General features: G+C 46.2%; 1 protein-coding gene across 1 annotated transcript in view; it reads right to left on the reverse strand.

Moving 5' to 3' along the window:
• Window positions 1–12,792, reverse strand: part of LOC137542196 (septin-9-like) — a 106,090-nt gene that overhangs the window by 21,630 nt on the left and 71,668 nt on the right. The gene's annotated exons all lie outside the window — the stretch shown is intronic.

The raw sequence follows: 12,792 nt of genomic DNA on the forward strand, positions 1-12,792 counted from the left end.
TGCTACTAACTTCCCTGCAAAGTGCATGCAGCTTGGATTTGGGCAATTGTCAACACCAGCTGCATTCACAAAAAAGACTGGTAGGTGCCCCTCTCCCAGACTACCTCTTGTAGGCAATTAATGAATAGGGTAGGAGTTTGGATAGAACTGACATTAGAACAGTAAGCCATCATTGTAAACCTAGCTAACCATGTATGAATAATGCCAAAAATGTTAAATGTGCTATGGTGTATTGGGGATTTACATTTTGATGATACAATGAAACTATTGCATCAATGCAAAATGTAACTGTACTCATTAGAACCATTTTTAATACATTTCCAATTTAATGCAATTAAGTGTTGACTGGGAGAGAATCTAAATTTCAGTTGCATGGAATCAAATCAATTCCTTTAAAATTATTTTTTTCTCAATCACTGCAAGCTCTGTTACAGAGCATTATTGATTATATGAGCGGTGTATAAGCATGTAAAGTGAAATAAAACTTTTGCACTGTTAAGCCATGTTCACAAGCTAGTCAGTTCTCAACTGAGGTGGCCAGTCAGGGCAGTCTCTGCCAAGAATCTAGTATGTGTATAAAATATTTGGGAGAGGAGCCTTCAATTACTTAATCAAAAATATATAGAGTAGTCCACCACACTTGAGCCAATACAAATTTAAGAGTAAGAGGATAGATATAAGAAACCACAATAAAAATAGTGGTGTTCAACTATTATATCAAAAATGTTTCCAGTAAAGTTTTCTGTATGCATCACTTCACATATAAGAGGTCAGCCCTTTCAAAGAGGAATCACATAATATAATTGCAGACAAAAAGTATGTAGACATTGTTTGCATAATCATTTCAGACAACGACACTAGTCTGTTTTGGGTCAGTAACATCCCTTCATTAGGCCTTTGCAAAACAAAGAACGTCATTTATACATTTGTACAGTTCTTTTCTACTATCGGACTGAGCTACTGGCTTACCGAACAGAAAGAGCAGAGATTTGAACCAAGGTCTGCTATGCCAGAGCAGGGTCCTTAACCTCCCTGGCGGTAAGCCCGTGCTGAGCACGGGCTATGCCGCCGGGAGGCACCGCTCAGGCCCCGCTGGGCCGATTTGCATAATTTTTTTTTTGCTACACGCAGCTAGCACTTTGCTAGCTGCGTGTAGCATCTGATCGCCGCCGCTACCCGCCGATCCGCCGCAATTCCTCTCGCCGCGGCCGCCCCCCCCCCCCAGACCCCGTGCGCTGCCTGGCCAATCAGTGCCAGGCAGCGCTATGGGGCAGATCGGAGTCCCCTCTGACGTCACGACGTCGATGACGTCGGTGACGTCATCCCGCCCGTCGCCATGGCGACGGGGGAAGCCCTCCAGGAGATCCCGTTCTTTGAACGGGATCTCCTGATCTCCGATCGCCGGAGGCGATCGGAGGGGCTGGGGGGATGCCGCTGAGCAGCGGCTATCATGTAGCGAGACTTTGTCTCGCTACATGAAAAAAAAAAAAAAAAAATTAAAAAAAAAGATTTGCTGCCCCCTGGCGGATTTTTTGCAAACCGCCAGGGGGGTTAAACATTACACTATTCAGCCACTTACCCTGTCTCCTTGAAACCACGCCATCATCTCTCATACCTCCTCTATAACAGAATGTACAGTGGGATATGTAAGTTTGGGGAACCTTGTTTATCGTCATGATTTTCCTGTATGAATTGTTGGTTGTTACGATAAAAAATGTCATTTAAACATATAGGAGACACACACCGTGATATTTGAGAAGGTGAAAATAAGTTTACTGAATTTACAGAAAGTGCACAATTGTTAAAATTAGGCAGGTGCATACATTTGGGCACTGTTATTTTAATGATTCCAAAACCTTTAGAACTAAATTATTGAAACTAAAACTGGCTTAGTAAGCTCAGTGACCTACATACACAAGTGAATCCAATTATGAGAAAGAGTATTTAACCTCCCTGGCGTTCAATTTTTGCAGCCATACAGCCGCGGGAGGCAAATTTTTGTTGCAAATTTGTTTTATATAGTGTAGCCAGCACTAGGCTAGCTACACGTTCCCCAAGTCCTCCAGCACTGCTCTGAACCCCCCGATCGCCGCCAGCTATATTTACCTAGCCGCAATCCCGTGAGAACCGCAACTTCCCCGAACAGCTTCTGACGTCGCTTTGTCGACGATCGGACATGACGTCTCACGTCATGCGCAGTCCCGATCCTCCCCATAGCGACGCCTGGAGAGTATTGGAGAGGCTGCACTATCGCGGGTTCCGGGGGGGATGTATGTATAAGGGCGGCGATTAGGGGGGATCAGAGGGTGCCGGCAGCGATCGGGGGACACATGTAGCTAGCCAAGTGCTAGCTACATAATATAAAATCATTTTTATTAAAAAAAAAAAAAACACACTCGGGGCCATACGATCCCCTGCAGCGGTATGGACGAGCTGAGCAATACACAATAATAGTAATAAGATCATAGATAATGCATGATGTAACAATAGATCTGTCTCTATATACACACACAGCTTTTCTGCGTGTATGTGTATACACAGCTGCGAGTATGTGTATACACAGCTGCGAGTATGTGTATACACAGCTGAGTGTATGTGTATACACAGCTGCGTGTATGTGTATACACAGCTGCGTGTATGTGTATACACAGCTGCGTGTATGTGTATACACAGCTGCGTGTATGTGTATACACAGCTGCGTGTATGTGTATACACAGCTGCGTGTATGTGTATACACAGCTGCGTGTATGTGTATACACAGCTGCGTGTATGTGTATACACAGCTGCGTGTATGTGTATACACAGCTGCGTGTATGTGTATACACAGCTGCGTGTATGTGTATACACAGCTGCGTGTATGTGTATATGTCTAGAGACAGACTTATTGTGTGTATATATATATATATATATGTGTATATAGAGACAGATCTATTGTTACGTCATGCATTATCTATGATCTTGTTATTACTATTGTGTTTGATATCCGCAAATGGGTATATTGAGGAGTTCTTTTTCTGTTATAGGCACTGTTACTGGCCTGAGGAAGCGGGCTAAGACTCGCAAAATGAGTTGCCTGTGCTAAGTAAAAATATATTGTATTATTACAGAGATTTCGTCATTGAGGTAAGCTACCTCATAATACTTATTGTTTTTAAGCTGTTTTTAGATGCTTTTATCACACCAGGGCGCCTCTTTCCCCTGTTGTGCTAAGTATACCCCCGGACATTCCCTGTCCGAGGGGTGGTGACATAACACTAGTGCTTTTTCCACAGTGGATTTCTGTCCCCTGTTTTCTTCTTAGAGAGCGACCACCCCGAGTGTTGTCTCCACCTGCTTCCTGTGGTTGGTTGCCCCCCGCAACCCTCCTTTTTGAGTAGTATTCCTTACTCCTTTACCTTTCTGTGATTACTGACGTATTGCACTACTGGGCTCCCGTTCTTTTGTCTGTGCCTTTTTCTACAGGGTGCTGAGCCACCCCTACCACAGTTCTTGTAGACAAAGATTGTTCACCAGCATGGTTTAACCACCTGGGCGGTATGGACGAGCTCAGCTCGTCCATCACCGCCGGAGGCTGCCGCTCAGGCCCTGCTGGGCCGATTTGCGCCAAATAAAGAGCAGCACACGCAGCCGGCACTTTGCCAGCCGCGTGTGCTGCCCGATCGCCGCCGCTCTGCGGCGATTCGCCGCGAGCAGCGGCGAAAGAGGGTCCCCCCAGCCGCCTGAGCCCTGCGCAGCCGGAACAAAAAGTTCCGGCCAGCGCTAAGGGCTGGATCGGAGGCGTCTGACGTCAGGACGTCGGCTGACGTCCATGACGTCACTCCGCTCGTCGCTATGGCGACGGTGTAAGCAAAACAAGGAAGGCCGCTCATTGCGGCCTTCCTTGTTTATTCTGGGCGCCGGAGGCGATCGGAAGAACGCCTCCGGAGCGCCCTCTAGTGGGCTTTCATGCAGCCAACTTTCAGTTGGCTGCATGAAATAGTTTTTTTTTAATTTAAAAAAAACCCTCCCGCAGCCTCCCTGGCGATCTTATCAGAACGCCAGGGTGGTTAAGGGAAAGATACAGAAAGCTGTCCCAGAGATTTTAGCTGCATGTTTCTACAGTTAGGAACATATTGAGTAAATGGAAGACCACAGGCTCACTTCAAGTTAAGGCTCAATGTGGCAGACCACAAAAAATCTCGGATAGACAAGCGACGAATGGTGAGAAAAGTCAGAGTCAACCAACAGACCAGCACCAAAGACCTACAACATCATCTTGCTGCATATGGAGTCACAGTGCATCGTTCAACCATTCAGTGTACTTTACACAAGGAGATGCTGTATGCAAGAGTGATGTAGAGGAAGCCTTTTCTCCGCCCACAGCACAAACAAAGCCACTTGAGGTATGCTAAAGCACATTTGGACAAGCCAGCTTCATTTTGGAAAAAGGTGCTGTGGACTCATGAAACTAGAATTGAGTTATTTGGGCAAAACAAGGGGCGTTATGCATGGAGGAAAAAATGACAGCATTCCAAGAAAAACACCTGCTACCTACAGTAAAATATGGTGGTGGTTCCAGCATGCTGTGGGGTCAGTGCAGGGACTGGGAATCTTGTCAAAGTTGAGGGAGGCATGGATTCCACTCAGTATCAGAAGATTCTGGAGACCAATGTCCAGGAATCATTTACAAAGCTGAAGCTGTGCCAGGGCTGGATCTTTCAACAAGACAACGACCCTAAACACTGCTCAAAATCCACTAAGGCATTCATGCAGAGGACCAAGTACAACCCTCTGTAATGGCCATCTCAGTCCCCAGACCTGAATATAATTGAAAATTTTTGGTGTGAATTAAAGAAAGCTGTCCTTGCTCGGAAGCCATCAAACCTGAATGAACTAGACATGTTTTGTAAAGCAGAATAGTCCAAAATACCTTCAACCAGAATCCAGACGGTCACTGGAACCTACAGAAAGACCTGGTGCACACCAAAACACGCTAGCAGCTCCGCAAAATGCTGGCAGATTTTGAAACACATTTTGTTATTTTTCTGTAGCGTCTCAGCTAGCATTTTGCGGTTTTGTGAAGCGTTTTTGGTGTAGTAGATTTCAGATATTGTTACAGTAAAGCTCTTACTGAACAGCTTCTGTAACAAAAACGCCTGCAAAACCGCTCTGAACTGCCGTTTTTCAGAGTGGTTTGCGTTTTTCCTATACTTAACATTGAGGCAGATACACATCCACAATCCAAAAAATGCCTCACCCCGGGAGTATGCGTTTCTGCAAAACACCTCCCGCTCTGGTGTGAACCACCCCATTGCGATACATTGACCAAGCGTATCCGCAGCCGCAAGCGGCTGCAGAAACGCTGAAAAAGCCGCTCGGGGTGCACCAGCCCAAAGAGTTTAGGGGCTGTGATTTCTGCAAAAGGAGGATCTACTAAATATTGATTTCATTTCTTTTTTGTGATGCCCACATTTATGCACCTGCCTAATTTTGTTTAAACAATTATTGCACGCTTTCTGTAAATCCAATAAACTTCATTTCACTTCTCAAATATCACTGTTTGTATCTCCTACATGATCTATTTAACTGACATTTTTTGTTGTAACAACCAACGATTTATACCGTATATACGCGCATATAAGCCAACCTGCATATAAGCCGACCCCCCAACTTTTCCCTGAAAAACCAGGGAAAAATTATTGACCCCCATATAAGCCAGGGGTAGGAAATGCTGGATTGGTGCAGCCCCCCAGTGTGTCCCAGTATAGCTAGTATAGTGCCCAGTATGGGTAGGTAGTGCCCAGTATAGCTAGTGTAGTGCCCAGTATAGGTAGGTAGTGTCCAGTATAGCTAGTATAGTGCCCAGTTTAGCTAGTATAGTGCCCAGTATAGTGACCAGTATAGCCAGTATAGTGCCCAGTATAGGTAGGTAGTGCCCAGTATAGCTAGTAAAGTGCCCAGTATAGCCAGTATAGTGCCCAGTATAGCCAGTATAGTGCCCAGTATAATGCCCAGTATAGGTAGGTAGTATCCAGTATAGCTAGTAAAGTGCCCAGGTTAGCAAGTATAGTGCCCCAGTATGGCTAGTATAGTGCCCCAGTATGGCTAGTATAGTGCCCCAGTATGGCTAGTATAGTGCCCCAGTATGGCTAGTATAGTGCCCAGTTTAGCCAGTATAATGCCCAGTATAGGTAGGTAGTGTCCAGTATAGCTAGTATAGTGCCCAGTATAGCTAGTATAGTGCCCAGTACAGCCAGTATAGTGCCCAGTACAGCCAGTATAGTGCCCAGTACAGCCAGTATAGTGCCCAGTACAGCCAGTATAGTGCCCAGTACAGCCAGTATAGTGCCCAGTACAGCCAGTATAGTGCCCAGTACAGCCAGTATAGTGCCCAGTACAGCCAGTATAGTGCCCAGTACAGCCAGTATAGTGCCCAGTACAGCCAGTATAGTGCCCAGTACAGCCAGTATAGTGCCCAGTACAGCCAGTATAGTGCCCAGTACAGCCAGTATAGTGCCCAGTATAGCCAGTATAGTGCCCAGTATAGCTAGTAAAATGCCCAGTATGGGTAGGTAGTGCCCCAGTATAGGGCCCCCCCCCCTCCCCTATTACCTGCTTAGGCAGCGGCCGCTTCCTAATCCACGTTCCCCTTCTCATGTTCAGTTGCAGAGTGTATCACAGCAGCGCGCCCGACGCTGCTGCTGTGACGATGCAGGGGGCAGGAAAGCTCTTTCCTGCCCCCTGCATCGCCACAGCAGCAGCGCCGGGCGCGCTGCTGTGATACAGTCTGCAACTGAACATGTGAAGGGGAAAAACAGAAAAAAGGGAAGCAAGTTATAGGAATACTATCAATACCCAAGTGTTATAAATTGACAATGTACAAATACTGTCTAAGTAGCTGTGTAAACATTTTCCTATTTTTCATGTTAAATTTTAGAGGCAAAAGCTTTAATTCATTGTGTGTAGGGTTTAGCTCTATTGGGAAAAATCATTCGCAAAGGGGTGTCTGTTTCAATGCACAGCCAGTGTTTATTGCATATCAGACTACAGAGTATTTTTCCCTGAAAGCCAAAAAAAAAAAAGCTGTGCTGTCACAGACAATTACACTTTTAAAACGAGTTACATTTCCTCTGCTCTCTTGCAGACAGCTCAGAAACATGCAGCTTCTTCTAAGATCTTTCTCACACACAGTTACACACAGAGTTAACTACACTGTGAGGGAAACTCCCCTCCCCTCATTAACTCTCCCATTAGAAAAGAAAAGACAGTGCCATCAGTTCAGAGTGAAAGGAATTTGTTACAGTAAACAAGAGATAAGCAAAGTATACATCATTATTTACCAGCACTTCAGGAACTCTCTCTAAAGGGGTCCATACACCCAGGGGCGTAGCAATAGGGGGTGCAGAGGTAGCGACCGCATCGGGGCCCTTAGGCCAGAGGGGCCCCGAAGGGTCCACCCTCTATCACAGTATTAGCTCTCTATTGGTCCTGTGCTGGTAATAATCACTTCTATAGATGCTTTGAATAGTAGTAATCTTTAACACACTGTTCCCCATCCCTTTCTTGCACCTCTGACACTGGGGTTGTCCTTGGCAGGTTTTGGTGCGCCGTATCAATTGTTATGTATAGAGTGCTTGGGGGGGCCCCATGTAAAACTTGCACCGGGGCCCACAGCTCTTTAGCTACGCCACTGCATACACCTAAAGATTTTCCCGCCGATATACAGCAGATTCGATCACTGTGATCGAATTTGCTGTGAAATCGTTGCGCAAACGCTGACAGAACGATCAATTTCCGTCCAAAATCAATAATTCCCGCCGATTCCCATCGATCCGTCTGGAAGATTTTTCTTGATCGCCGGCGGGTCGGGAGTGCGTTGATAGCGGCGTTCGAATGCCCGACGAGCGACGCAATACAGCGGAGATACATTACCTATTCCGGCTGGCGCGACTCCCCCGGTCTCCGCTGTCTTCTTCTCCACTCCGGGCTCCAGCCTCCTTGAACTTCCTGTCCCGGCAGGAAGTTTAAACAGTAGAGCATCCTTGTGACAATCCAGCCCCGCGGTTCCTTCGAGATCTGCTCCCGTTAGCGTACGCAGGAAGTACGGGTGCAGACGGAAAACGAGACCGGTTGCTGGATATCAGAGGGTGAAAGGTTAATGCGACAGAGCGTGCCAATCCAGTCTAATCTGCTCCCGTTAGCATACGCGCTGGAAATCGAGGAGATACACTGCCACCACTCTTCGTTTTGCCAGGAGCGAAGAGACCCCAACGTTATCATAATACGGTAGCCAGCCCAATCACGTTCGACATGCTCCAGTCACCGTTCGGGGAATAGTCACTTCCGAAGGCTTAAAGACTATGAGCAATGTGACGTTTAAAGAAAGATTACTGGGTCCATATATGATGCAATCTCGAATAGTATTTACAATCGAGAAACTATGTGACGCTTGAAGAAAGATTACTGGGTCCATATATGATGCAATCTCGAATAGTATTTACAATCGAGAAACTAAAGTTATTAATTTCGCACAGGAAATCTGGTACTAGCTAATCCTAAAACGGAAGAAACTTATTTACAACCTAGCTAGCAAATCAACAATTTATAAGCAAATAAAACAATGCGGTAGTATGACTGACTCTTCAGAGGGCAGATTGGTTATAGCAGTAATCAGATGACCAGAACAGGCACGAGACTGAGGGCTCGTTTTCACTAGTGCGGCGTGCGTCTCTCACTGAGCGGGTGGGCGGGATCGCAGGCGAATCCCATGAGCCGAGCCGTGCCATGCACGGCTATGGGATTCGCAGCCTCCGGCGCAAATTCTGCGGGGGGTTCCGGCCGAATCGCTCCCGCAAGCGATTCGGCCGCGGCGCAGTTATCCCCTATGGCAGAATTTCCCTGTGCGATTCATGTGCGGGGAAACTACGGAATCGCGGCGGAAACCGCGATAGTGGTAACGGGCCCTGAACGATAAAAATCGTTCATTTTATTCTAAAACTACATACACACAGAGCTTACTTTAGAACAGTTTGGTTTGATAGAGAGTAGAGATGAAAAGAAACAGAATGTCTGAATATACAGTTCAAATACCATTATTGGTAGTCCATGCGGCAATCGCAAGTCTTTGGCGTAAAGTCCAAGATAGCGGTTTTGCCATGCGGCCAGAGGCCTGGTTAGAAATCAAAAATGGCGATTTTGGCCCGTGTCCTGCGGGCTGGTCGATTTGATGTTAATTCGACGTCAGATTAAAGGTAAAGGACCCTGAACAAGCAGGGCCCCGTTAAGTTATACCCCTCACTTCAGTAAGGAGGAGTTAGGGGCATGGATCACACACCCTTTTGGAGCATGAGATCTGCCCGCCCCTCTCATGGACACAAGAATATACCCGAATCATGATAGGTGTGCTAGTCTTCAAACTATGCAGGTTATGTTAAATCTAATAACATTTTCAGGTCGATCAGAATTTAACGATAACGATATCAAGCTTGGGGGGTTTAGAGTGAACGGTGACCCCAAAATGTATATCTCTGCTTTGGCAGGGCTTACCGTTAATTCAGAAACATCCAATTGTGTGGTTTGTTCCGAATTTCATAATTAGCGGGTTCTAAAGGCTGTTGCCTCTTTGGAAAGTCATCTTTACGACAAAAGAATGATTTCATATTTGTGAGATCCCAGACCGGTTTTCCTAGGGTCAGAAGTCTTTTGAAGCTCGGGCAGCAGGCTAGGTGTTAGATCTCCTGCTGAGACCGGGGCCGATCAGTCTAGAGAAAACCGCAGTTTATGAGCTTCTGTCAGCTGATATCTACCCTTCATCTGATGGATGAGCTTATAAGCTCTCTAGGGGGTCACATGAGGCCAGGAAATCACCTGTCACATGTAGGTGAGAGGTTTTTGTAATTAGACGCCACCAGAGAGTCAGGGGGAAGAGAAAAAAAAAGGTATATTTAACCCAAGCAAAAAGTCATTTTGGTCGCTTGCAATGAAGTTTGCGTTTGTGGCTTCATGACACATTCGATATGTCATATCGACAGCGTCACAGCCCTCTACTGTTTAAACTGCCCCTGGACAGGAAGTTCAGTGAAGCAAGCCAGCCAGACTGGAGAAGACAGCGGAGACCGGGGGAGTCGTGCCGGCCAGATCAGGTGATGTATAGCTGGTGGGCAGCAGCTTCATAGATTGTTATCGGTTTCAAGCTGAAATCGATTCACAATCTGTTTGCAGTAAAGGCAGCCATATGATCACTCTCTGATCAGATTCGATCAGAGAGGGATCTATCTGTTGGTCGAATCTGATGGCAAATCGACCAGTGTATAGCTACCTTAAAGGTGGCCATACACTGGTCGATTTGCCATCAGATCGATCAACAGATAGACCCCGAGAGGTATCGTATGGCTGCCTTTACTGCAAACAGATTGTGAATCGATTTCAGCATGAAATCGATTCTAGAATACAAGGAAACCGGCACCATCCATTCCATATCATAATCATAAACTCCCAAACCTATCTAACCAATCATTCCGGTCTCACCTTATGCGGACCTGATGGGAGACTAATATCCTGGTTTTGCTATTGGATGATTCAAACTGAGCTCTCCCCCACCTCACCAACGGACGCCTCCACTCCGGCGCACACCCTGTGCTGGGGCCACTCCCACCAGGCTGCCGCTCTGACGGACCTGATGGGGAACTGACCAACATGACGCGTAGTTTGATAGGTTTTGGAGTTTATGATTGGTTATTCTGGGATGCTGCAGGGGTAAATATATATAGTGAAATTCATTGTTAGATAGCTAATAAAAGAGCTATATGGAATGGATGGTGCCGGTTTCCTTGTATTCTACGATTGAATGACTGGAGTGCAGCTGGTCATACAGTGGCACATCCGCCTTGCATTATTGAGGAGTGCTCCACAACTACTTACATAAGCATGAAATCGATTCAGCATCTGTGAAGCTGCCACTGCCTCCCTGCATACATTACTTGCTCCGCCGCCGTGTGTCCCCCCTGTCAACGCTGCTTCTTCTTCGCTGGGTTCCGTCAGGCTTCACTTCTTCCTGTCCGGGGAAGTTTAAACAGTAGAGGGCGCTCTACTGTTTAAACTTCCTGTCGGGACAGGAAGAAGTGCAGCCTGCCGGAACCCAGCGAAGAAGAAGCAGCGGTGACACGCGCCGGTGGAGAAGGTAATGTATTGCCGCTAGAGTTGGTCATTCGAACGCCGCTATCGACGCACTCCCGACCCGCCGGCGATCGAGCAAAATCTTCCGCATGGACGGATCTACGGGAACAATCGATTTCAGACGGAAATCGATCATTCGGTCAGCGTTTGCACAACGATTTCACAGTAGATTCGATCACAGTGATCGACTCTGCTGTATATCGGCAGGTAAATAGTTAGGTGTATGGGCCCCTTAACTCAGGTTAAAAAAAAAAAAAAAAAACACATGTTAATCAATAGTGTCCCTTTAACTTACTTAGTACTGTGTTTCCCTCAAAAAAAGACCGTGTGTTATATAATTTTTTTCTTGGAAAGATATGCTAGGGCTCATTTTCAGGGTATATTTTATATTTCTATCAGGAAGTGTCTCTCAACAGAACATTTTCTGTTCCTTTGTACTGTTGTATTTGAAGGTATGCTATATTGATCAGGCACTTGCCCTGTCACCCCTCCACAGCTGATAACCTTACTGTGTGCTGAGATGACAGGACTGGCGCCCAATCGGCACTGCAACGCGGTGTCTCTGCTTGCTGGCCACCTCTTCCTCCTCAACTTTCGCTAGGGCTTATTTTCAGGGTAGGGCTTATATTTCAAGCATGCTCAAAATTCCAGCTAGGGCTTATTTTCAGGGTAGGTCTAATTTTCAGGGAAAAATAAAACACAGGGAGAACACACAAACTGCATGCAGAGAGTTCTGGCCAGCATCTGATCCTCAGACTAATAATAATTTAAGCATAGTGTGTTAAGGTAGCCATACATCTAGCAATTTTGGCAGCCAATCGACCAAGAGACAGAACTCCCTCTGACCAGCCACCATGCTCCGTCCCTAGCTGCTGCCCCCCCCCCCCCCTTCCGGTGCCCATGCAGTTATACTTTACCTGTCTTCCGTCTGTACTTCTGCATTTGTGCCCCCTCTGGTGGCAGACGTTCTAGCACTGGGGGAGGGGGGTGGAGCGTGTGTGACCTCACGCTGTGCACCATGTGGTATATGCTGGAAGCCATGTTGGGCTAGAATGCGGAAATAGGGTACAGAGAGGTAAAGTGAAACTGCATGGGACAAGGGGGTTGAGGGATGGGGACAATACAACCATTAGGAGGGACAGTGGCCGGGGGTTTCCGTCACATTCTTGATTGTTGCATGCCCTTACCCTAGCGCACCTGATGGAGCATGTCGGCCTGAGATTTTTAAGCATGTCCGTGCGATGTATGTGACCAATTTTGGCTCGAAACTGGACAAATTGTTGTTCTGGCATGTTCTTGGCGGCACAGATTTTCATCAGATTCAATAATTATCGGATCTGATGGTCGATCGTTGAAGTCTACAGATGTATGGCCACCTTTAGACACTTATCCACCAAATGATAATGGCGATACAAACAGCTTAGGTCAGCATTATATACAGGTCCAAAAAAAAATTAGCATATTGTGATAAAGTTCATTATTTTCTGTAATGTACTGATAAACATTAGACTTTCATATATTTTAGATTCATTACACACAACTGAAGTAGTTCAAGCCTTTTATTGTTTTAATATTGATGATTTTGGCATACAGCTCATGAAAACCCCAAATTCCTATCTCAAAAAATTAGCATGTCAT

The sequence above is a fragment of the Hyperolius riggenbachi genome, chromosome 12, assembly GCF_040937935.1.
Source record: "Hyperolius riggenbachi isolate aHypRig1 chromosome 12, aHypRig1.pri, whole genome shotgun sequence".
Classification (NCBI taxonomy): domain Eukaryota; kingdom Metazoa; phylum Chordata; class Amphibia; order Anura; family Hyperoliidae; genus Hyperolius; species Hyperolius riggenbachi.